The sequence below is a fragment of the Heterodontus francisci genome, chromosome 3 (genome assembly GCF_036365525.1).
Source record: "Heterodontus francisci isolate sHetFra1 chromosome 3, sHetFra1.hap1, whole genome shotgun sequence".
Taxonomy (NCBI): domain Eukaryota; kingdom Metazoa; phylum Chordata; class Chondrichthyes; order Heterodontiformes; family Heterodontidae; genus Heterodontus; species Heterodontus francisci.
The window spans coordinates 122,283,078-122,308,531 of record NC_090373.1 but is presented as its reverse complement, the minus strand read 5'-3'; positions in this window follow the sequence as shown (position 1 = coordinate 122,308,531).

Sequence of the window (25,454 nt, the reverse complement as noted above, 5' to 3'; positions counted from 1 at the left end):
CAGTCATAGGGGATTCGATTGTAAGGGGAGTAGATAGGCGGTTCTGTGGTCGAAAACGAGACTCCCGAATGGTATGTTGCCTCCCAGGTGCACAGGTCAGGGATGTCTCAGATCGGCTGCAGAACATTCTGAAGGGGGAGGGTGAACAGCCAGTTGTCGTTGTGCACATAGGTAGCAATGATATAGGTAAAAAACGGGATGAGGTCCTACAAGCAGAATTTAGGGAGTTAGGAGCCAAGTTAAAAAGTAGGACCTCAGAGGTAGTAATCTCAGGATTGCTACCAGTGCCACGTGATAGAGTAGAAATGAAAGAATAGTCAGGATGAATGCGTGGCTCGAGAGATGGTGCAGGAGGGAGGGGTTCAGATTTTTGGGACATTGGGACCGGTTCTGGGGGAGGTGGGACTATTACAAATTGGACGGTCTACACCTGGGCCGAACTGGAACCAATGTCCTTGGGGGTGCTTTTGCTAACGCTGTTGGGGAGGGTTTAAACTAATGTGGCAGGGGGATGGGAACCAAATGAGGAGGTCAGTGGACAGTAAGGAGGTAGTAACTAAAGCCTGTAAGGAACTAGATAATGAAGTCAGCGTGACTAAGGGGAAGAGTAGGCAGGGAGCAGATGATGAACGCAAAGGGACTGGTGGTCTGAGGTGCATTTGTTTTAATGCAAGAAGTGTAATAGGTAAGGCAGATGAACTTAGGGCTTGGATTAGTACCTGGGAGTATGATGTTATTGCTATTACTGAGACTTGGTTGAGGGAAGGGCATGATTGGCAACTAAATATCCCAGGATATCGATGCTTCAGGCGGGATAGAGAGGGAGGTAAAAGGGGTGGAGGAGTTGCAGTACTGGTCAAAGAGGATATCACAGCTGTGCTGAAGGAGGGCACTATGGAGGACTCGAGCAGTGAGGCAATATGGGCAGAACTCAGAAATAGGAAGGGTGCGGTAACAATGTTGGGGCTGTACTACAGGCCTCCCAACAGCGAACGTGAGATAGAGGTACAAATATGTAAACAGATTATGGAAAGATGTAGGAGCAACAGGGTGGTGGTGATAGGAGATTTTAATTTTCCCAACATTGACTGGGATTCATTTAGTGTTAGAAGTCTAGATGGAGCAGAATTTGTAAGGAGCATCCAGGAGGGTTTTCTAGAGCAGTATGTAAATAGTCCAACTCGGGAAGGGGCCATACTGGACCTGGTGTTGGGGAATGAGCCCGGCCAGGTGGTTGAAGATTCAGTAGGGGACTACTTTGGGAATAGTGATCACAATTCCGTAAGTTTTAGAATACTCATGGACAAAGACGAGAGTGGTCCCAAAGGAAGAGTGCGAAATTGGGGGAAGGCCAACTATACCAAAATTCGGCAGGAGCTGGGGAATGTAGATTGGGAGCAGCTGTTTGAAGGTAAATCCACATTTGATATGTGGGAGGCTTTTAAAGAGAGGTTGATTAGCGTGCAGGAGAGACATGTTCCTGTGAAAATGAAGGATAGAAATGGCAAGATTAGGGAACCATGGATGATAGGTGAAATTGTGAGACTAGCTAAGAGGAAAAAGGAAGCATACATAAGGTCTAGGAGGCTGAAGAAAGACGAAGCTTTGAAAGAATATCGGGTATGTAGGACCAATCTGAAACGAGGAATTAAGAGGGCTAAAAGGGGTCATGGAATATCTTCAGCAAACAGGGTTAAGGAAAATCCCAAAGCCTTTTATTCATATATAAGGAGCAAGAGGGTAACTAGAGAAAGGAATGGCCCACTCAAGGACAAAGGAGGAAAGTTATGCGTGGAGTCAGAGAAAATGGGTGAGATTCTAAACGAGTACTTTGCATCGGTATTCACCGAGGAGAGGGACATGACGGATGTTGAGGTTAGGGACAGATGTTTGATTACTCTAGGTCAAGTCGGCATAAGGAGGGAGGAAGTGTTGGGTATTCTAAAAGGCATTAAGGTGGACAAGTCCCCAGGTCCGGATGGGATCTATCCCAGGTTTCTGAGGGAAGCGAGAGAGGAAATAGCTGGGGCCTTAACAGATATCTTTGCAGCATCCTTAAACACGGGTGAGGTCCCGGAGGACTGGAGAATTGCTAATGTTGTCCCCTTGTTTAAGAAGGGTAGCAGGGAAAATCCAGGTAATTATAGACCGGTGAGCCTGACGTCAGTGGTAGGGAAGCTGCTGGAGAAGATACTGAGGGATAGGATCTATTCCCATTTGGAAGAAAATGGGCTTATCAGTGATAGGCAACATGGTTTTGTGCAGGGAAGGTCATGTCTTACCAACTTAATAGAATTCTTTGAGGAAGTGACAAAGTTGATTGATGAGGGAAGGGCTGTAGATGTCATATACACAGACTTCAGTAAGGCGTTTGATAAGGTTCCCCATGGTAGGCTGATGGAGAAAGTGAAGTCGCATGGGGTCCAGGGTGTACTAGCTAGATGGATAAAGAACTGGCTGGGCAACAGGAGACAGAGAGTAGCAATGGAAGGGAGTTTCTCAAAATGGAGACGTGTGACCAGTGGTGTGCCACAGGGATCCGTGCTGGGACCACTGTTGTTTGTGATATACATAAATGATTTGGAGGAAAGTATAGGTGGTCTGATTAGCAAGTTTGCAGATGACACTAAGATTGGTGGAGTAGCAGATAGTGAGGGGGACTGTCAGAGAATACAGCAGAATATAGATAGATTGGAGAGTTGGACAGAGAAATGGCAGATGGAGTTCAATCAGGGCAAATGCGAGGTGATGCATTTTGGAAGATCCAATTCAAGAGTGAACTATACAGTAAATGGAAAAGTCCTGGGGAAAATTGATGTACAGAGAGATTTGGGTGTTCAGGTCAATTGTTCCCTGAAGGTGGCAACGCAGGTCAATAGAGTGGTCAAGAAGGCATACGGCATGCTTTCCTTCATCGGACGGGGTATTGAGTACAAGGGTTTGCAGGTCATGTTACAGTTGTATAAGACTTTGGTTCGGCCACATTTGGAATACTGCGTGCAGTTCTGGTCGCCACATTACCAAAAGGATGTTGATGCTTTGGAGAGGGTGCAGAGGAGGTTCACCAGGATGTTGCCTGGTATGGAGGGCGCTAGCTATGAAGAGAGGTTGAGTAGATTAGGCTTATTTTTATTAGAAAGATGGAGGTTGAGGGGGGACCTGATTGAGATGTACAAAATCATGAGAGGTATGGACAGGGTGGATAGCAAGAAGCTTTTTCCCAGAGTGGGGGATTCAATTACTAGGGGTCACGAGTTCAAAGTGAGAGGGGAAAAGTTTAGGGGGGATATGCGTGGAAAGTTCTTTACGCAGAGGGTGGTGGGTGCCTGGAACGCATTGCCAGTGGAGGTGGTAGACGCGGGCACGATAGCGTCTTTTAAGATGTATCTAGACAGATACATGAATGGGCAGGAAGCAAAGAGATACAGACGCTTAGAAAATAGGCGACATGTTTAGATAGAGGATCTGGATCGGCGCAGGCTTGGAGGGCCGAAGGGCCTGTTCCTGTGCTGTAATTTTCTTTGTTCTTTGTTCTTTGAACGGAGATGGGTCAGATGAAATGGGGTCTGATTAAGACTCCCCAAGGCAACTGATCCTGAGGCTGCTAGTTGACTTCAGGGAGAAATCTGCTAACTGTGCCAAAGCCTTCCACAGCACCAGAGGGAAGTGAAATGTCACAGGGGAGCCAGAGACCTGGCACCTGTAGCAGGGCTGCCCTCGCTTCATGAATGTCAACCTGGGTGCAATGTTGGAGACGGTGAAGGGGAGGAGGGAGATCCTCTTCCTGGAGGGTGGCAGGAGGAGGCCATTTGCTGAAACCAAAGAGGCCTGGGTTCAGATTGCTGCTGTTGTCAGTGGCAAAAACTTGACTAGAAGAACCTGGATCCAGTGCGTAGAAGGTTCAATGACCTCATACATTCTGGCAAGGTGTGTGCAACCCCCAACCCTCAGGCTAGGTCTCCGGACTGGCACCCAACAGCAGGCACACCACCTGAGGAGCCTCAGGGCACATGCTGCTCTTGTACATAGGAGAAGTGTTTGCCCAGGACACTTACTGACACCTCAGAATGGCTCACAGCCATAGTGCTGCTGAGGAACTGTCACTGAGACATGCAACTTCTAATGAATTAGAGCAAATGCCATTGTCCATAGAGGACAGCAGTGCCTTATCACGCTCTCTCTTTTGTTCCTGCAGGAGAAACAGGCACATAACACTTGAGGGAGGGCCCAAACAGGATGAGGGGTGTTGTACTTCCAAAGAATCACACCAATGGAGCATCCCACCTCCTGCCCCTCCTCTTCCTCCAATGAGCTGGCTGAGGGCCTCACTATCCTCAGGCCCCACACCTCTCTGGAGGGTCATGTTATGGAGAGTAGCAGACCACCACAATACCAAGACCCTTGCAGGAGTGTATTACAGGGCACCACGTGACCAGTCCAGGCCTTTAATCACATCTTTAGAAGCCCAATGGTCTGCTCAATGGTTGTCCTCGGGAGCAGGTGGCATTGGTTATAGTACCTCTGTGCGTCTGTCTGGGGGTCTCTTAGCGGAGTCAGTGACCATCTCTTCAAAGGATATCCTTCGTCTCTCAGGATCCATCCAGAGACTTTGGAGGATGGAGTGAAGAGCTGCGGCAGCCTGGACTGCCGGAAGATGAAGAAGTCATTGTGGTTGCCAGTAAAGCGAGCACACATGGAGGAAGCTCTTGTTGTGGTCACAGACCAGCTGAACGTGGAGGGAGTGGAAGCCCGTCCTGTTGATGAACCCGACTGGCTGGTCACTGGGTGCAATTGATGATGCCCTGCACCTGGGAGAATCCAGCAATGGAGGCAAAACCCACTGCCCTTTGTGCCTGCGAGGCCTCATTTGTCGTGAAATGAATGTACTTTCCAGCCCTGGCACGGCAGATGGTGAAATTTGAATTCAATTAAGAAATCTGGAATTAAAAAGCTAGTCTAGCGTGACCATGAAGCCATTGTCGATTGTTGTAAAAATCCATCTGGTTCACAAATGTCCTTGAGGAAAGGAAATCTGCTGTCCTTACCTGGTCTGGCCGACATGTGACTCCAGACCCACAGCAATGTGGTTGACTCTTAAACTGCCCTCTGAAATGGCCACTCAATTCAAGGGCAAATAGGGATAGGCAATAAATGCTGGCCTAGCCAGCGACGCCCACATCCCATGAACGAATAAAAATAAAAATAGAGTCAGAGAGTCGTACAGCATAGAAACAGGCCCTTCGGCCCACCGCGTCCTTGCCGACAATAATGCCTATCTATACTAATCCCACCTGCCTGCATTAATTCCATATCCCTCTATGCCTTGTTCATTCAAGTACCTGTCCAGATGCCTCTTAAGTGTTACTACTGTTCCTGCCTCCACCACCTCCTCAGGCAGCTCATTCCAGATACCCACTATTCTTTGTGTGAAAAATTTACCCCTTTGATCCCCTTTAAACCTCCTCCCTCCCATCTTAAATCTATGCCCTCTAGTTTTAGTCACCCCTACCATGGCAAACAGACTCTGGCTATCTACCCTATCTATGCCTCTCATAATTTTATATACCTCTCTCATGTCCCCTCTCAGCCTCCTTCGCTCCAGGGAAAACAGACCAGCCTATCCAATCTCTCTTTATAACTCAAGCCCCCAGGCAACATCCTTGTGAATCTTTTCTGCACCCTCTCTAGCTTAATCACATCTTTCCTGTAGTGCGGCGACCAGAACTGCACACAGTACTCCAAATGCAGCCGAACCAACGTTATGTACAAGTGTAACATGGCATCCCAACTCTTGTACTCAGTGCCTCGGCTGATGAAGGCAAGCTTGCCATACGCCTTCTTCACCACCCTGTCTACCTGTGTTGCCACTTTCAGGGAACTACGTACTTGCACTCCAAGGTCTCTCTGCTCAAGAAAACTACCCAGGGCCCTGCCATTCACTGTATATGGCCTGTACTGGTTTAAATTCCCAAAATGCATCACTTTGCACTTGTCTGCGTTAAATTCCATTTGCCAATCCCTTGCCCACTTTCCTAGTTTCTCTATATCCTATTGTAACCTTAGACAACTTTCTTCACTGTCCACTATACCACCAATTTCGGTGTCATCTGCAAACTTACCAATCATGCCCCCAACATTCTCATTCAAGTCATTAATATATATGACAAACAACAGAGGGCCCAGCACCAATCCCTGCGGCACACCACTGGTCACTGGCCTCCATTCTGAAAAACAGCCCTCCTCTACCGCCCTCTGCCTCCTATCACCAAGCCAATTTTGTATCCAATTTGCTATATCACCCTGGATCCCATGTGTTTGAACCTTCTGGACCAGCCTACCATGCGGGACCTTGTCAAAGGCCTTGCTAAAGTCCATGTAGACAATGTCCATCACCCTGCCCTCGTCAATCCTTTTGGTCACCTGCTCGAAAAACTCAATCAAATTCGTGAGACATAATTTCCCACGAAGAAAGCCATGCTGACTATCTCTAATCAGACCATGCCTTTCCAAATGCATATAAATCCTGTCTCTCAGAATCCCTTCCAATAACTTTCCCACCACTGATGTAAGGTTCACCGGCCTGTAGTTCCCTGGCTTATTCCTGCTGCCCTTCTGAAATAAAGGCAGAACATTAGCTTTCCGCCAGTCTTCCGGTACCTCACCCGTGGCTAACGATGATACACAAATCTCTGCCAGGGCCCCAGCAATCTCCTCCCTTGCTTCCCATAGCATCCTAGGATACACCCGGTCAGACTCTGGGGATTTATCCACCTTAATGCACTTCAAAGCCTCCAACACATCCTCCTTTGTAATGTTGATATGCTCCAGGATATTGCTGTTCCCTCCCTTGTACTCCCTAGCTTCCATGACCTTCTCCACAGTAAATACAGACGAGAAGTATTCATTTAAGACCTCGCCCATTTCCCGTGGCTCCACACATAGATTACCACACTGATCCTTAAGGGGACCTACTCTCTCCCTAGCTACCCTTTTACTCTTAATATACTTAAAGGATCTTTTAGGATTCTCCTTTATCTTATCTGCCAGGGAAATCTCATGGCCCCTTTTCGCCCTCCTAATTTCCTTCTTAAGTATAGTCCTACATCCTCTATACGTCTCGACGGACTCGCTTGATCCCAGCTGCCTATACCTGACGTATGTCTCCTTCTTTGTCCTGAACAGACCCTCAATATCCCTCGTCAACCAAGGTTCCCTAAACTTGCCAGCCTTGCACTTCCATCTGGCAGGAACATGCCGGCCCCGAACTCTTCCTATCTCACTCTTAAAAGCCTCCTACTTGCCAGACGTCCCTTTACCTGTAAACAGCTGCTCCCATTCAACTTTTGAAAGTTCCTGTCTGATGCCATCGAAATTAGCCTTCCCCCAATTTAGGACTTCAACTTGAGGACTAGTCCTATCCTTTTCCATAACTATCTTGAAGCTAATAGAGTTCTGGTCACTGGTCCCAAAGTGCTCTGTCACTAACACATCAACCACCTGCCCATCCTCATTTCCTAAGAGGAGGTCGAGTGTAGCCCCTTCTCTAGTAGGGCTTCATACTGCTTCAGAAAACTATCCTGGACACACTTAACAAATTCTTCCCCATCTGATCCCTTAGCACTAAGGCAGTCCCAGTCAATATTAGGGAAGTTAAAATCACCTAATATTACAACCCTATAATTCCTACACTTATCTGTGATTTCCCTACACATCTGCTCCCCCACTTCCCTCTGACTATTGGGGGGCCTATAGTATAATCCTATCAAAGTGATCACCCCTTTCTTATTTCTAAGTTCTACCCATATGGCCTCACTGGACATTTCCCCCGGGATATCCTCTCTAAGTACTGCCGTGATGTCCTCCCTAATCAATAGTGCAACTCCCCCTGCTCTCTTACCTCTACCTCTGTCACACCAGAAGCATCGGTACCCCGGAACATTGAGCTGCCAGTCCTGCCCACCCCTCAACCACGTTTCTGTAATACCTGTAATATCATAATCCCACGTATGTATCCATGCTCTGCGTTCATCTGCCTTACCTGTAAAGCTTCTTGCATTAAAGTAAATGTAGTTTAGCCTACCAGACCTTCCACACTCCCTGTCCTGCCCCTGCCCTGCCTGCCTACTGGACTTGCTTGCTTTAACCTCTACATTTGCCTCAACTATCTCACCGGAGAGACTATTACTTTGGGTCCCACCCCCCTGCAAGACTAGTTTAAACCCTCCCGAGTAGTACCAGCAAACCTCCCCACAAGGATATTGGTCCCCTTCCAGTTCAGATGCAACCCATCCTTCTTGTACAAGTCACCTCTACACCAGAAGAGATCCCAATGATCCAAGTAGCTGAAGCCCTCCCGCCTACACCAGCTCTTCAGCCATGCATTCATTTGCCTTATCCTCCTATTCCTAGCACGTGACACAGGGAGTAATCCTGAGATTACATCCGTAGAGGTCCTGCTTTTTAACCTTCTGCCTAACTCCCTATATTCACTTTGCAGGACCTCATCTCTCTTCCTGCCTATGTCGTTAGTATCAATAAGGACCACGACCTCTGGCTGCTCACCCTCCCCTTTCAAAATGTCCTGCAGCCGCTCCGAGACATCCTTGACCATAGCACCAGGGAAGCAACATACTATCCTGGAGTCTCGTTTGCGGCCACAGAAACGCCTATCTGCACCCCTTACGATAGAATCCCCTATCACTATAGCTCTTCCACCCCTTTTCCTCGCCTGCTGTGCAGCAGAGCCCTCCGTGGTGCCACAAACTTGGCTGTTGCTGCTTTCCCCTGGGAGGTCATCCCCCCCAACAGTATCCAAAGCGGTATATCTGTTTGAGAGGGGGATGGCCACATGGGACTCCTGCACTACCTGCCTGCGCCTACTACTCCGTCTGGTGGTCACCCAGCTCTTTTCTGCCTGTGCAGCCATTACCTGCAGTGTGACCACCTCACTAAACGTGCTATCCACAACTTCCTCAGTATCATGGATGCTCCACAGTGAATCTACCCGCAGCTCCAGCTCCGTAATGCGGGTAGCTAGTAGCTGCAGATGGATACACTTCCTGCACACATGGTCGTCAGGGAAACTGGAAGTGTCCCTGATTTCCCTCATAGCGCAGGAGGAGCATATCACGGGGCTGAGCTCTCCTGCCCTGACTTATCCTTAGGTTAATTAGTTACTCCCTGTGAGATGCAGTGGTGTGCAACCATCTGCCAGATGCCACCAAGGTCCACAGCTGATCCTAGGAAGGAGACAGAAGCCAAGATGTTTAAAGCCATAGTGACTTTAAGGGCTACTGGCAGGGCACAGTGCAGTGCTGCAGGTGTGAGGTCTTCGGCGATGAGGGCACAGAGATGTGTGACCAGAAAGCATTTGACAAGATGCCACATCAAAGCTTACTAAATAAAATAAGAGCCCATGGTATAGGGGTAATATATTAGCATGGATAGAGGATTGGTTAGCTAATAAAAAACAGAGAGTAGGCATAAATGGGTCATTTTCAGGTTGGCAAGCTGTAACTAGTGCAGTGCCACAGGGATTGGTGCTGGGGCCTCAACTATTTACAATCTATATTGATGACTTGGATGAAGGGACAGAATGTATGGTTGCTAAATTTGCTGGTGACACAAAGATAGGTAGGAGATTAAGTTGTGAAGAGGACATAAAGTGTCTGCAAAGGGATATAGATAGGTTAATTGAATGGGCAAAGATTTGGCAGATGGAGTATAATGTGGGCAAGTGTGAACTTGTCCACTTTGGCAGAAAGAATAGAAAAGCAACATGTTACTTAAATGGAGAGAGATTGCAGAACTCTGAGATACAGAGGGATCTAGGTGTCCTCGTGCACGAAACACAAAAAGTTTGTACGCAGGTACTGCAAGTGATTAAGAAGGCAAATGCAATGTTGTCGTTTATTGCAAGGGGAATGGAATATAAAAGTAGAAACATTTTGCTACAGTTGTACAGGGCATTGGTGAGACCACATCTAGAGTATTGTGTACAGTTTTGGTCTCCTTACCTCAGGAAGGTTAGAATTGCATTGGAAACAGTTCAGAGAAAGTTCACTGGACTGATGCCTGGGTTGAAAGGGTTATCTTATGAGGAAAGGTTGGACACAGGTTGGGTCTGTATTCATTGGAGTTTAGAAGGATGAGAGGTGATCATATTGAAACATGTACGATCCTGAGGGGACTTGACAGAGTGGATGTTGAAAGGATGTTTCCCCTTGTGGGAGAGACTAAAGCTAGGCGGCACAATTTAAAAATAAGGGGTCTCCCATTTAAGACAGAGATGAGGAGAATTTTTTTCTCTCAGAGGGTTGTGAGTCTGTGGAGCTTTCTTCCCTGGAGAGCAGTGGTGGCAGGGTCATTGAAAGTTTTTAAGGCAGAGGTAGACAGATTCTTGACAAAGTGGGGAGTCAAGGGGTATTGGGGATAGGCAGGGAAGTAGAGTCCACGAACAGATCAGCCATGATCTTATAGAGTGGCGGAGCAGGTTCAAGGGGCCGAATAGCCTACTCCTGCTCCTAGTTTGTATGTTGGTATCTGAATGGAGAGTTGCAGTCTCCTGCAGCACTGGCTCTCGGTCATGTCAAGTTAAGTTCCATCTTTGGCGGTAGATCCTATGCTGAGGATATAGTAGCCTTTGTGTCCTTCCTGCCCCTTGCTCCTCTCCTCTTTCCCCTTGATGCCCAAGGCTCTGGCCTTTCTGCTGAGGGTATTGCCCCTCATCAGCACTGGGACCAAAATCTGAGAGTTGGGCCCCCATTGCCAGCTGCTGCCTTCCTTGTGCTCAAGTGACCCCTCTCCAGATTGTCTTTTGCAGCCTAACCCCTGCTGTTCCGCCCCCAGGATTCCAAGAGGGTGATACCTCCTACACTGCTCGATCGCTCACTGCACTTTCCCTGCCACCTGCGCTGTGCCAAGGGCACTTGTTTCCTAATGTCCGAATCCCCCTCTGCACCATTCACACTGTTATAGGTCCGAGGTAATTCCCTGGGGGTGGCCATGACTGGGTGCCCACTGTGTATCTGCCTCCCTTCGCCTAGTCTTCCCCAGACAGCTTGAGCAGTCTGTCCGCCCCTTTTGAAAATCCCAACAACACCCATTAATGAGCTCTTAATGAGCTCCTCAACCACCTTAATTGGCCTTAATCGGGGATCAGACAGGATTGCAATCCCACCCTCCCCCCATCCGAGTGAAACTGATTGGCACTGGTATCGGCATCGGAAAACAGGCACGTTGGTTCACGCCAGTATTTTCAGGCCCCATCCACCTCCGTTCCCACCCAAATTCAGCCCTATTTGGAAGCAGGGCAGAGGAAACTTGTCCTTTGATGGTTCTGATGGGAGACTCAGTTCCGACAGCAATATAAATGTTTACCTTCAGTACTGAAATTTCTATAATTCTCAATGTAACAGATTCTTTGGTGGTCTCACAACACTATCACCATGATTTTGGAACTGGTAAAGAGCCATAGTTGAGTCTTCCAAAGCTGAATACTTAAGAATTCCAAATACTCATCTGCACAGCTGGTTTTTTATATTGCACTTATTTTTTTTAGACTTAGTCATTTTACGAAAACATTACTGAAAATCTTTGGACCACACAAAGTGTTTGGATCTAAGAACAGCATATCAGCAAGAACATGAGGTCAGAATATGGTTAAGGTTGAAATATTTGCTAGCTCTGAAATAAGAGATTTATGAAAAGGAATGTAAAAAGAAGGTTCTTGCACATTTATTCAATCAATGCAATAGTTTGAGCCCACAAAATAATTTTTACACTTTGGCATAGTCTAAACCAGTGAACGATACAAAGTAGGCACAAAGAGGCTGAGAAGAGGTTAATGAGTCTGTGAACCTCCGGGTGATAGCCAGATAATTGGAGTTTGCACATAAATTCATCAGATTCAATCAAGCCACAAGGAAAGACAGGTTCTTTTCTGTGTGCTGGAACTCGCATTTGGTTGGGTGTGTGACTCGACACACTCCACTGATCATAGAACTGGAAGCCGTCAGCAGTTAATGTCACGCAGCTGTAGAAACAGTAAAGTGATCCTCCTAGCTGGAGGAAACGGAGCAAATTCCGGTACTATATTCTAGAACTTTACTGAAAATGAGCTCCAGTAAATCAAAACCCTCATGTATCCCTTTCATCACAAAAAAAATCAATAAATTAAGTTGATTTCACCGAGGTTTCATTGATTTTGAATGACGGACATTGGTGAGTTTGGGACAAAGGGAAGCATAATAGCACCATAAGTTGTATGTTAATGGAGAGAGTTGTGTTCCTATTCTGTGCTGGAGTGTGTGAAAAGAGATTTTGATGAGAGTGTAATTCACCTTTGTCATTTTCTGGGAAGCATAGGTGACACAAATAGTTGATTTTTTGTCTTTTGTCATTTGAAAAAAATCAGGATTTTCTCTAATTTACCCCATTTCAGTTAAAATAAAACATGGAAGAATATTTAAGAATACTAACAAAATACCATATTGTTTGTTTGAATGTACACTTTCATATTCATAATCTGCTCGTGCGCATTCATATTTTTGGCTGGAATTTGCCCATTTTGGAGGGGCAAGATCTACTTGGCATTCAGCCCTATAATATGGCTAATCATCTCAAGTCTCCCAAAATATGAGCAATTGTCTGTATCAAGGAAATAATAGTAAAAAAAAGCAAAGTCAAAATGATAGGAGAATATTCCTTGAACTGCTAAATACATAATTGTGCACCATAGCTTACTTTTGTAAAAAGAAAATGTGATTTTAACCAAGGTGCAGGCAAAACCAGCTGACTGCAGACAACAGGGCACAATCTAACATGTTTTACCAAATCTCATGGGTCAGGGGGAGGATTCTCCAGAATCAGGCTTTCACAGTATATGGGTGAATCAGTGGTTTCCCTACCAAAGATCCTGAGAACACCAGCTGGGGGTGGGGACAATAGTTGCAAAGCCTCCTCCTCCAAAAAATGCAGATCATAGCCTCAAACTTTAGCTTTAAACATTTTTGGGAAAAAAAACTATCCCCATTGTTTTTCCAGGGTCTAGGCTACAATTCTGATCTCTCCCCAACAGGCAGGAGCCGAATTCTGCCTCAACTAACTAAGCATTATGACCGGCAAGTTTGTGAGGGGCTAAAGAAGGGCAAATTCCCAGTGGAGTGGGTCCCCATCCTCAGCTTCACTGATCATCTGTAAATTTGTTCGTGGTGATACAAAGTTCTGATCCCCAAACCAGGTCACAGGAAACTATGACAAGTCTGGGACCGGGTGTGAACTGGTGTCAGTGGAGTTTACAGCTGTTCTGCCAGAATCCTTGTTTTCCCAAAAATATACTTTATTCATAAAAATCTGTAAAAAATACATTACAAAACATTCCAGAAAGTGCAAGAGAAATCAGTTTTCTTCAATACAGAACGTGAGTTGTCTCACAACCCTTCCATTCCATTTTACATGCAATGTACATTTGCATTACACAGCAAACCATATTTTGGTGCATACAGCCCGAGGGGTTTTACACATGTCCCAGCCCCTCAGTTCACTATGGCGGGAGGACCTTACACAGTGGCCTTACCCCATTGAGCCTTTGCAGCGGCTGCCCTAAGCTTTAGTGCATCCCTCAGCACCTAGTTCTGGACCGTGGAATGTGCCAGTCTGCAACACTCGGTCGTGGACAACTCTTTGTACTGGACAACCAGCAAGTTTCGGGCAGACCAAAGTGCATCTTTCACCCAAGTTGATGGTCCTCCAGCAGCAGTTGATATTTATCTCGATGTGCGTCCCTGGGAACAGCCCATAGAGCACAGACTCCTGTGTTACAGAGCTGCTCAGGATGAACCTCGACAAAAACTACTGCATCTCTTTCCACACCTGCTTTGCAAAGACACATTCCAGAAGGAGGAGGACAACCGTCTCTTCCCCACCACAGCCACGTCGAGGACAGCGTGCGGAGGCGGTGAGATTCCAGGCGTGCAGGAAGGATCTGACGGGGAGGGCCCTTCTCACCACCAGCCAATCTACGTCTAGGCTAATGTTCAAAAGTTCTGGTGATGAAGCATCCTGCCAAATGACTTTGGCAGTCTGCTCGGGGAACCATCCGACAGGATCCACCATCTACTTTTCCCGTAGGGCCTTGAGGACATTCCGTGCAGACCACTGCCTGATGGTTTGGTGGTCAAAGGTGTTTTGCTGCACAAACGTTTCCATAAAGGATAGGTGGTACAGCACGGTCCAGCTGGATGGAGCGTTCCGCGGCAATGTGGCCAGACCATCCTTCACAACATCGGGGACAGATAGAACCTCAGCACATAATGACACTTGATGTTTGTGTACCGGGGATCTACGCACAGCTTGATGCAGCCACACACAACGGTGGCCATCAGGATGAGGGCGACGTTGGGTACGTTTTTTCCCCCTTTATCCAGAGGTTTGAACATCATGTCCCTCTGGACCCGGTCCATTTTGGAACTCCAGATAAAGTGGAAAATGGCTTGGGTGACCGCCACGGTGCAGAAATGAGGTATGGGCCAGACCTGCGCCACATACAGCAATAACGTAAGTGCCTCGCACCTGATGACCAGGTTCTTACCCATAATAGAGAGAGAACGCTGCTCCCACATGCTCAGTTGATGGTGTACCATGGCTACTCACTCCTTCCAGGTTTTGGTGCACACCCCTGGAACCTTCGAACCATATCCCAGCATCTTCAGGTAGTCGGACCTGATGGTGAAGGGGACAAGGGTTCTGTCAGCCCAGTTCCCAAAGAATACTGCCTCGCTAATGCTGCAATTTACTTTGGCTCCCAAGGCCAGTTAAAACTGGTCGCAGATGCTCATCAGCCTGCGAACTGACAGCGGATCCGAAAGGAAGACGATGACGTCATCCATGTACGGGGAAGTTTTGATCTGAGTGCTTGGGATTGTCACCCCTCTTATGCCTGCATCTTTCCTAATGGACTCAGCAAAAGGTTCTATACAGCAAACAAAGACAGAGGAGAAAGGACAGCCCTGTCTGACTCCAGATTTGATCAGGAAACTTTCTGATTCCCACCCATTGATTAAGACTGCGCTACTGATGTTTGTGGATCCAATTACGGATGCCCTCCCCAAACCCCATTTTGGAAAACACATCCATCAGGTAGGTGTGCAGTATCCTGTCAAAAGCCTTCTCCTGGTCCAAGTTGATGAGGCAGGTGTCCACTTCCCTGCTCCATACATAGGCAATTGTATCCCTGAGTAGCGCGAGGCTATCAGAGATCTTCCTGCCGGGTTCAGTGCAGGTCTGGTCAGGGTGAATCACCAACTCCAGAGCAGACTTGTCCTGACTGGCGATGACTTTGGACAGGATCTTGTAGTCTACATTAAGCACTGAGATGGGCCACCAATTTCTGATTTCTGCCCTCTCCCCCTTCTGCTTGTAGATGAGGGTGTTGATGCCTTTCCTCATGGATTCTGACATGCTGCCGGCCAGAAGCATACTCTTGTATACTTCCAGCAGGTCTGGGCCGACCCAGTCCCACAAAATTGAATACAATTCAACTGTAAGCCATCGCCTCCAGGAGTTTTACTCATCTCAAAGGACCTGAGGGCCTTTGTCAGATCGTCAGTTAGTGGGTTTTCCAGACTCTCACGATGCTGTTACCTAAGACCTCCGTGATAGATGATAGGAAGGACTGGGAGCCCTTGCTGTCCATGGACTTCAGGTTGTATAGCTCGGCATAAAAGGATTTGCTGATCCTTAGAATGCCAGACTGCGATGACGTCACCGAACCGTCCTCTTCCTTCAGGCTGCTGATCACAGAGCTCTCTCTCTGTAACTTTTGGAAGAAGAAACGCAAGCACATCTCATTCTGCTCAACAGAGTGGACTCTGGACAGGAAGATGATCTTGGAGGCTTCCACGGCAAAGAGCAAATCCTGCTGGCTGTTCACCTCTTGGAGATCCCCCTTGACCTCGACCCCATCGACCGCAGCCAGAGCAGATTTTGCATTATTTTCTGGAGTTGGGACATTTCCCACTCTGTCTCTTGCTCTCTCAACACCTTTGAGGATAAAGAACCTCTTGATGTTCACCTACATCACTTCTCTAGGGTCAGCAGTGTTACATTCAGCTTCCATGTCACCCTGCCAACCCACTGATCGTCCTGTAGGTGACACTCAGCCAGTAGGAGGCAGTGGTCAGAGAAGAACACTGGCTTGATGTCGATGGATCTGAGCATGAAAGCACAGAACACAAACAGAAAGTCAATCCTAGAAGGGGCAGACCCATCCGGTCTTGACCAGGTGCATCTAAGCTGTGCTCCATCTGCAGGGTTGCTGAAGAAGTCATGCAGCTTGGTATCTTTCACTGTTTCCATTAGGAATCTGGACGAAGCGTCCAGTTTGCTATTGCCACTGCCGGATTGTCCAGCTGCATCAATTATACAGTTGAAGTCATCGCCTAGAATGATCAGACTGGACGTCGCCAGCAGCAGTGGAAGCTGCTGGAAGATGGTCAGCCGCTCATTGTATCGGACCGGGGCTTACACGTTGATTACCCGGTGCGGAGCATTGTTGTACATTATGTCTGCCTCGAGGAAGCGAACGCCCACCATCTCCTTAACTTTGGAGATGGTGAAGTTGCCTCCCTGCAGCAGAATACCCAGGGCAGTGGAACAGGAATCATTTCCCCCTGACCAGATCGATGGCCCTTGGGACCACCATCGTGACCATTGCCTGTAAGTGCTGAGGTGCAGTATCCCACACTCCTGCAGAAACAGTAGGTTGGCTTTAACCTTGGCAAGGTAACCCAAGGTCGTAACACATCACATAATGGATTTAACATTATGCACGTGAAGAGAAGCAATCTTTATACCCATTTAAAACTGGATGTTGCTTACCACACCAGGTGTCCTTACTAGTCCCAGTCCTTGGGTATATTCCTGCATACCCATAGTGTGCACAAGCTGTTGCACATGCGTCGGGCTCAGTAAACCCTTCTGGCCACTCACGGGGGATTTGTTCCGCTGGGGTGACATTGGGGGGGTCTTGTAGGTGGCAAGGTTTGGACTGTCCTCTGCTGGTGGTATCTTTCCCCTCTGTTCCTCCTCGAGGACGTTCCTGCTGCTGGCTTCCCGGAGCTGGAGTGCGCTGGAGGCTTCGCTGCTCCAGGCCTCGCAAAGCTGGAAGGCGCTGGGCATCTCGCTCTTTGGGGTTGGGGCGTGCTGGGCCCATCGCTGCTTCCAGTGCCACAGAGGTTGGGGGCTTTGTTTTCCACCTCCTTTGCATTCTGCCGCTTCTTTTGCATGTGCCATCTTTCTGGTTCTTCCTCGTCCGATGAGGAGCAGCTGCTGCAGTCTGTCTCAGATGGTAGCCTCCTCTTGCCACTGGTTTGGGTGGTAACCTGTTCCTTTATTTGGAGTTTCTTCTTTGTGGTTTTCCTTTTGACCACTTGCCACTGACCAGCTTCTCCATCTGCTGTCTCCTCTTCCATGGATTCTATGTGTTGAGGAGGAGTTTCCAGGCACAGGGTAGGTGTTGAGTCGCTGGTTGCATCCCCTTTCCTCTCCTTCTCAGATGGATTTTCCTCACTGCCGGGAGGGTTGCTGGTCTCCTTTGCAGCATGAAGCGTGATCACCATTCCTTCCCCCAGCCTTTCCTGTGACCTTGCCACCTGTGAGTAACTGAGGCAGCGCTTGGGGCCGGTCTTGTAGAGATGGCCTGCCCCACCACACTTACTCTAATTACAGTGCTTTATGTGATGGCCTTCCTGCTTGCAGTTCTTGCAGATGACTGTGCTGCAGTTGGCCGCCACATGAGCAGATTTGCCACAGGTCCAACAAAGTCTGGGCAGCCCCACGTAGACCAAGAAGCCTCGACTTCCCCCGGTGGGGAAGCTGGAGGGAGGATGGATGATGGCTCCATTGGCGTCGACCTTCAAGGTGACCTTGACCTGCCGCTTGTTGGTCCAAATCCCAAATGGGTCCTTGACCTTGGTGCTGCTGCCGGCCACCTCGACGTAGCTGGCGAGGAAGGTGAGGTCATCGACGACAGGGACACAGGTGTTGTAGAGGTGGATTGTCACTACCCAGTTGCATTGTGACGGCCGCGTGAAGAGCAGCTCCACCGTGAGGATGGACAGTGGCGCCTGGTTTCCCTTCTCCTTAAACACCTTCAGGAACTTGATGCATCCTGCCACATTCTTGAAAGTTACGTCGAAATATCCACTGCTGGGGAAGTCCCGCTGGCAGAAGATGTCCGCAGCTTGGAATTCGCAACATTCAATCAGGATTTTCTTAACAAAGAAGGCACGGTCGATGGGTGCACCTCCTTCGCTATCTTTCACCGCCACCCTAACGGTGTTACGCACCCCCTGGCCTGGAGCTCTGGTGTTGGTTGCAGCCATTTTTTACTTGAAGCTTTCCTGGGACAGGCACAAAAACCCCAACCAACAGGAAAACAACAACCATGATAGATCTCCAGTCCGAAATGGCAAAATGCAGTAAAAAAACAGCACTGAAACCTCCCCAAAAAAGCACAAAAACAGCACCTGCAGAATCAGAGGCCACTGATCATGGTGTCTCCCCTACCAGAATCCCACTTGAGTACATGGGGAGTCTACTGGAACAGCCAATAATTCCAGAGTCCCAACTCACCACTAATGGAAATTCACAAACGTTTGATTTGCACTGAGCAAAACATGCACACGGACTACAGAAGTGAAGAAACCCAAGCTCCTGAAAATTCAAATGAAAAATGCATTCAACTATAAAAATGTATTTCAAGAGCACTAGTTTGGAGAAGAATGGTTACCTGAAAGGCATTACAAGGCAGTATTCTGATTCAGTTCCAGACATCATCATTAATCAGCAGAGAGATGCTCAAGCATTTTATAACTGTTATTTAAACCCCAGGATGAAATTACTGCCATGTAATCACTCCTGGGTATCTGAGCTTTTTATATGTAATGGAGTGATTTTATTCAGTTCTGAATTTTTTTCTGACAATAGTGGGCGCCGCCAGTACTGATCAATACATTCTGCACCATCTGTAGATGATAAAGGATAAGCGATTGAGAAGTAGGTTCGAAATAATTACTAGTTGCTAACCAAAAAATAATATGACTTGTTTACATTGTGGTTAAAAAAAATATGTTGACAAGTGCAGCAGCATCATGATTGAGATTTTCCTTATGAGTTACACTGCTTTTCTGGAAGGAGGGGTGGAAAATAGGGCTGCCACTTGCCCTGTCAGCTCACCACCTGTTTTAACCCATGAAACAATCATTTGGCTTTACTTCTGCTGAATGCTTCAAGCACCTGCCCAGAAATGGATGGGCAGAACCAAATAAGATAGGATTGAGAATGTTATGCAGCAGTCATTTTCTGACATTACTGCCTTGTCTACATTGAATATAATGAGCTCCTGTATACAACAGGGGCAAAGAGTTGCGAGGTTTGATGGAGGACATTTCAAAATTATAAGTTCCACCCTAAGATGTTGCAGAGACCAAAAACATTTTCCCCTGCACCAACAGCAGAGGATTTTTCATTCCAATCACCTCCACCCTCCCAATTTCCCCCACCCCTTCCCCCACCCTACCAATTGCCCACAAAAACTCTTTAACTAGCCTGACAACAGAAAGTTTGCTGAAGACCATTCTGCCAGGTGAGTGGTTATCCCACCCTTCCACACAGCTTCCATAAATCGTCACCCATGAATGAATTTGTGAAGATTTCTCTTGTTTGGAATTTCTAGTGAAATCATGACAATTGCATTCAGAATTTTACTACAGACATCAAACAGAGGAAACCTTTCTGGATGCGTTGATGCTGTTGCCACATACAGTGACAGAGGAAGCCTGTTACATATTAAGTATTTTTCATAGTGACATTTGCTGATTCTTCAGTGAAGGTGTTATCAAGTATCAACTGCATGGAGCATCTTAGCCATTGAAAGTACCCACCTCGGCAGAATTGAAATCAAACTGAACCCCACCAAACTAATATTATACAGTGCGAGGGCGCATAGAAGTGATTTCAAACTACTAATCTCATCTCAGGATTTAGATGGTGGTTGTAACTCATTCAAGCTAAGCTCTTGTGGTGTATGATATCATTCTGAAACTCTAGATCATATAACTGCCTATAATCACTCCCAGATATTCATATTCTTCATGCTAGAAAAGGATGAAAGAAACAACCACATCAGTCTTCATTTCACTAGTATGGCTATGAATATCCATACCATACAGAAATGCTACTCTAACTCACTTGGTTTTGGGATGCATGAGTCTAAATAAATTTATATTTATCTTCGTTTAGATGAAGGTATAAGCAATCAAAGCCAAAGGATTTGACTTCAAATTGTAAAAGAAGCAACAGAATGAAACCAGCCTTCATTGCATGCCAAAGATGTGATCCAACAATGTAATGATATTCAGAATCAATCTGAATCAAATTACTTTGTGAATAACAGGTGACAATCATTAGTACTACATCACCCGACATTTTGTAACAAGTCGAGTTCATCTGAAAAAGCAGAGGATGCAACAGGACCTTAGAAACAGTAAAAAAAAACACAAATTCAACTGCATTTTATTCCGACACAGTGAACAGGCTTCAACAAGGACCTTCATTCAAAGGTTCTTGTGTTTTTTCAGTATGTTTATAGATTTGGCATGATAAAGAAAGATTACAGAAAGTGTTGGATTTCTGTGATCTTTGTGTAATGATGTTTTCTTGTGTCAATAAAAAGTAGGAATCCACTTTGGAATCTGTAGATTCAAGAAGGCGGGGATCACCGAGGTTAATCTGTGCCATGCAAATGTTTCACAAGTGCTCAAACATTATCACATCACAAAAAAATGGCTACTTTAAATCCAGATCAGTGAAATTTCATCTTCAAAGATGAGTTTTGCAAACAAACATAACTTTGTCATCTAAATACATCCAATAATATTTTATATTCTATAGCATAGTAATTCTGCTCAATTGCAATTTGTTCATACCAGTCTTTATACCAAGCTGTGATGAAATGTTTTAACAAATACTAAGACTTGCTGAATTCTTCAGTGTTGCCGTTCTCATTGGATACTAGATAGTACTAGATAGTACTAGATAGTAGAACACTATTCTTTCACCTCTTGAACATGGGTTCAAATCCATCTTAGAGGTAAAACAAAACTCTTCTCTTGTGTTTGATGGCTGCTGAGGGTCTTAGGTTAGATGAGTTTGGTCTATCTCAATCCAGTTCCCAGTGGGGGTGAATCAACAACAATAAACTGCCCAAAATTCAACAGTCAGGGTAACTTCAGTCACAGAGGAATAAGGATTAATGACTGGTTGTAAAATGGAACTATCTGGCTGATGTGGGCATGGAATGCTCTTTTAATCTTCAAGTTAAAACATTATGGCATGCACTGTAAGAGCTAGATCTAAAATGAGCTTCAAACACCATCCAACCAATGCTGTGCTCGACCGGAAATTATATGATATGACCACTAATAGAATTTGGGAACAACATATTATTCACTAATGCTAACACTCCCTTACCTCAACAGCCATAATTACAAAATAGGAACACAGGAGCAGGAGTAGTCCATTCAGCCCATTGAGCCTGCTCCACCATTCAATTAGATCATGGCTGATCATCTACCTCAACTCCACATAGGAACATAGGAGCAAGAAATGGATATGTTAAAAATGTATCTTTCTATACTATGCTCTGCTCTTGTGGTGCACAAAAACAGATTATCTGGTCATTTTCACATTGCTGTTTGTTGGAGTTTGCTGTGCACATACTGGCTGCCACGTTTCGTTCATTACAACAGTGATTACACTTCAAAATTTACTTCATTGGCCATAAAGTGCTTTGAGATGTCCAGTAGTCTTGAAAGGCGTCACATAAATGCAGGTCTTTTCTTTTACGATACTGCTTCAACCCCTTGAAAAAATTGCAATCTTATTATTCCCTCTCATCCATACTAAATCTCATTGCAGACAGTTCTGGCCTTACCTGTATTGTGAGTTATGCCTAGATTTTCATTGTTCCAGCATGTTGTAGAAAGGGGTTAAACTTAATCTTTAACAATGGAGGAGACCTCACAATTATAAAATACATAATCAAATTATCATCAATTACATAACAATGCATACAATAAATACCAGGTTCTTTTAATTCTGTCACTGCTTTGTCAGTCATCTGATAATATTATTTGGCAATGATGAATGACAGCCATCTTCAACCAATGTATTTTTAGCTCTACTTGGAACTGTCATTAGTATTTTTCATTTCATTTTATGGAGATTATAATGTATATCATAAAATATATAGATAGTAGAGAGGTTAGGGTTTAGATGACATTCATAACATAATAAAACTGCACAGTCATGTTCAATACATAATTTATTATGGATTGTACATAACCATTAAATCTTCTGGCAATTTTGTCTCCTCCTTTCCCAGGTAAATTTATGAATATCTATCCATCTGGTCTGCTCTCCATTGGAGAGACCAAACGCAGATTGGGTGACCACTTCGCGCAACACTTCCATTCAGTCCGCAAGCATGACCCTGAGCTTCTGGTGGCCTGCCATTTTATTAGTGTCTTGCTGACATCTCTATCCTTGGCCTACTGCAGTGTTCCAATGAAACTTAAAGCAAGCTCGAGAAACAGCAGCATAACTTTCAATTAGGCACTTTACAGCCTTCTGGACTCAACATTGAGATCAACAATTTTAGGCTGTAATCTCTGCCCCCATTTTGTTTCCTTTTTCTTTGACTGTTTCAGATTAATCTTGTTTTTCTCTTGTTTTTGCTTTCGAATGGCAGCTGTTTATTATTCGAACATTCATACCTCCTCTAGACACATCTTTTGTTTCTTTACTTGTCCCATTACCACTCCCTTTGGCTCTGCCCCACCAACTCCTTTTGCCATTTAATGATTCCCATCATCTGTCTATCACAGACCTTCCCTTTAGTTCTTCTTCCACCGTCCCCTAAATGGCGTACTTAAAACCTATTACATTTGTAAAACTTCCCAGTTCTGATGAAAGGTCATTGACCTGAAACGTTAACTCTGTCTCTCTCTCCCCAGATGCTGCCTGACCTGCTGAGTGTTTCTAGCATTTTCTATTTTTATTTCAGATTTCCAGCATCTGCAGTGTTTTGCTTTTCTTTCCATCCTTACCCACTACATTATTCAAAGTTAACTGTTTGAACACCAGGTACAAATCATAGCATTTATTTGCAACTAGGGTAGAACATTCTGTTTCTTTGATATCAATAGTTCACTATTAAAACAGTATGGTCTAGATCAGTTCATTTGTTGCAGCAATATTGCACTGGACTGTGAACTGGAAGCACCACATCCTGGTGACTTTATTTAAATTCAGTTAATTGGCAATATTGCAATCATATCAAAGATCAATTGTATTGGAAAATAATTTTATATACATTCTTAGAATGTCATATACTTAGATTTTCAAAAGGTCTTTGATAAGGTCCCACACAGTAGGCTTATGACAAAAGTTAGGGCATATGGGCCACAATTTTACCTTCAGGCAGTGGCCCGGCCTACCGCCTGAAAGGTCAAGGGTGAGTTTGCCTCCGCGGGCCTGGAAGCCACACAGTGATTTTATGTGGCCCAAGTGCTTAAGTGACATTGATCGGGACTTCCGCCACTCTGAGGCAGGATGTCCCGCCTCCAAGAGCTGCCAGCCAATCAGAGGGTCGGCAGCTCCTCAGTCCCAGCAGTGCCACTGAGAGTGGTGGCTACTGCTGGGACTGCACCCAGTGAGAGGAGCCACCATGGATACCGGTCTAAAAAAGGTGAGTGGGTGTCAGGCCTCGCCGGGGACAATCAGCTGGGCCCTGGTGAGGAGAGTGGGTGTTGGATTTTTAAAAATTCTTTCCTGGGACGAGGGCATTGCTGGAAAGACCAGCATTTGTTGCCTATCCCTAATTGCCATTGACAACTGAGTGGCTTGCTAGGCCATTTCTGAGGGCAGTTAAGAGTCAGTCACATTGCTGTGGGTCTGAATTCCCATGTAGGCCAGACCAGGTAAGGACGGCAGATTTGCTTCCCGAAAGGACTTTAGTGAATCAGATGGGTTTTTATGATGATTGATGATAACTTCATGGCACCATAACTGGGACTAACTATCAATTCCAGATTTGTATTAATTAACTGAATTTATCAATTAATTAAATTTAAATTTCACCAGCTGTCATGGTGGGATTTGGACCTACGTCACCAGGGCATTAACCCAGGTCGCTGGATTACTATTTCAGTGACATTAACATTACATCACCATCTCCCTTGACTGCCCTTGACATCAAGGCAGCATTTGACCGAGTATGGCATCAAGGAGCCCTAGCGAAACTGAGGGAGTTATACCTAGCACAAAGGAAGATGGTTGTGGTTGTTGGAGGTCAATCATCTGAGCTCCAGGACATCACTGCAGGAGTTCCTCAGGGTAGTGTCCTGGGCCCAACCATCTTCAGCTGCTTCATCAATGACCTTCCTTCAATCATAAGGTCAGAAGTGGGGATGTTTACTGATGATTGCACAATGTTCAGCACCATTCGTGACTCCTCAGATACTGAAGCAGTCCGTGTAGAAATGCAGCAAGACTTGGACAATATCCAGGCTTGGGCTGATAAGTGGCAAGTAACATTCGCGCCACACAAGTGGCAGGCAATGACCATCTCCAACAAGATGCTGAGGAAGTCGTGGATAGCACGTTTAGTGAGGTGGTAAGAGTAAAAGGGTAGCTAGGGAGAGAGTATGTCCCCTTAAGGATCAGTGTGGCAATCTATGTGTCGAGCCATGGGAAATGGGTGAGCTCTTAAATGAATATATCTTGTCTGTATTTACCGTGGAAAAGGTCATGGAAGCTAATGAGTTCAAGGGAGGGAACAGCGATATCCTGGAGCATATCAACATTACAAAGGAGGAGGTGTTGGAGGTCTGAAGCGCATTAAGGTGGATAAATCCCCAGGGCCGTACCAGGTGTATCCTAGGATTCTATGGGAAGCAAGGGAGGAGTTTGCTGGGGCCCTGGCAGAGATTTTTCTATCATCCTTAGCCACGGGTGAGGTACCGGAAGACTGGAGGATAGCTAATGCTGTGCCTTTATTTAAGAAGGGCAGCAGGGATAAGCCAGGGAACTACAGGCCGGTGAACCTTACATCAATGGTGGGAAAGTTATTGGAAGGGATTCTGAGAAACAGGATTTATATGCATCTGGAAAGGCATGGTCTGATTAGGGATAGTCAGCATGGCTTTGTGCATGGGAAATTATGTCTCAAGAATTTGATTGAGTTTTACGAGGAGGTGACCAAGAGGATTGACGAGGGCAGGGTGATGGACGTTGTCTACATGGACTTTAGCAAGGCCTTTATAAAGGTCCCGCATGGTAGACTGGTCCAGAAGGTTCAAACACATGGGATCCAGGGTGAGATAGCAAATTGG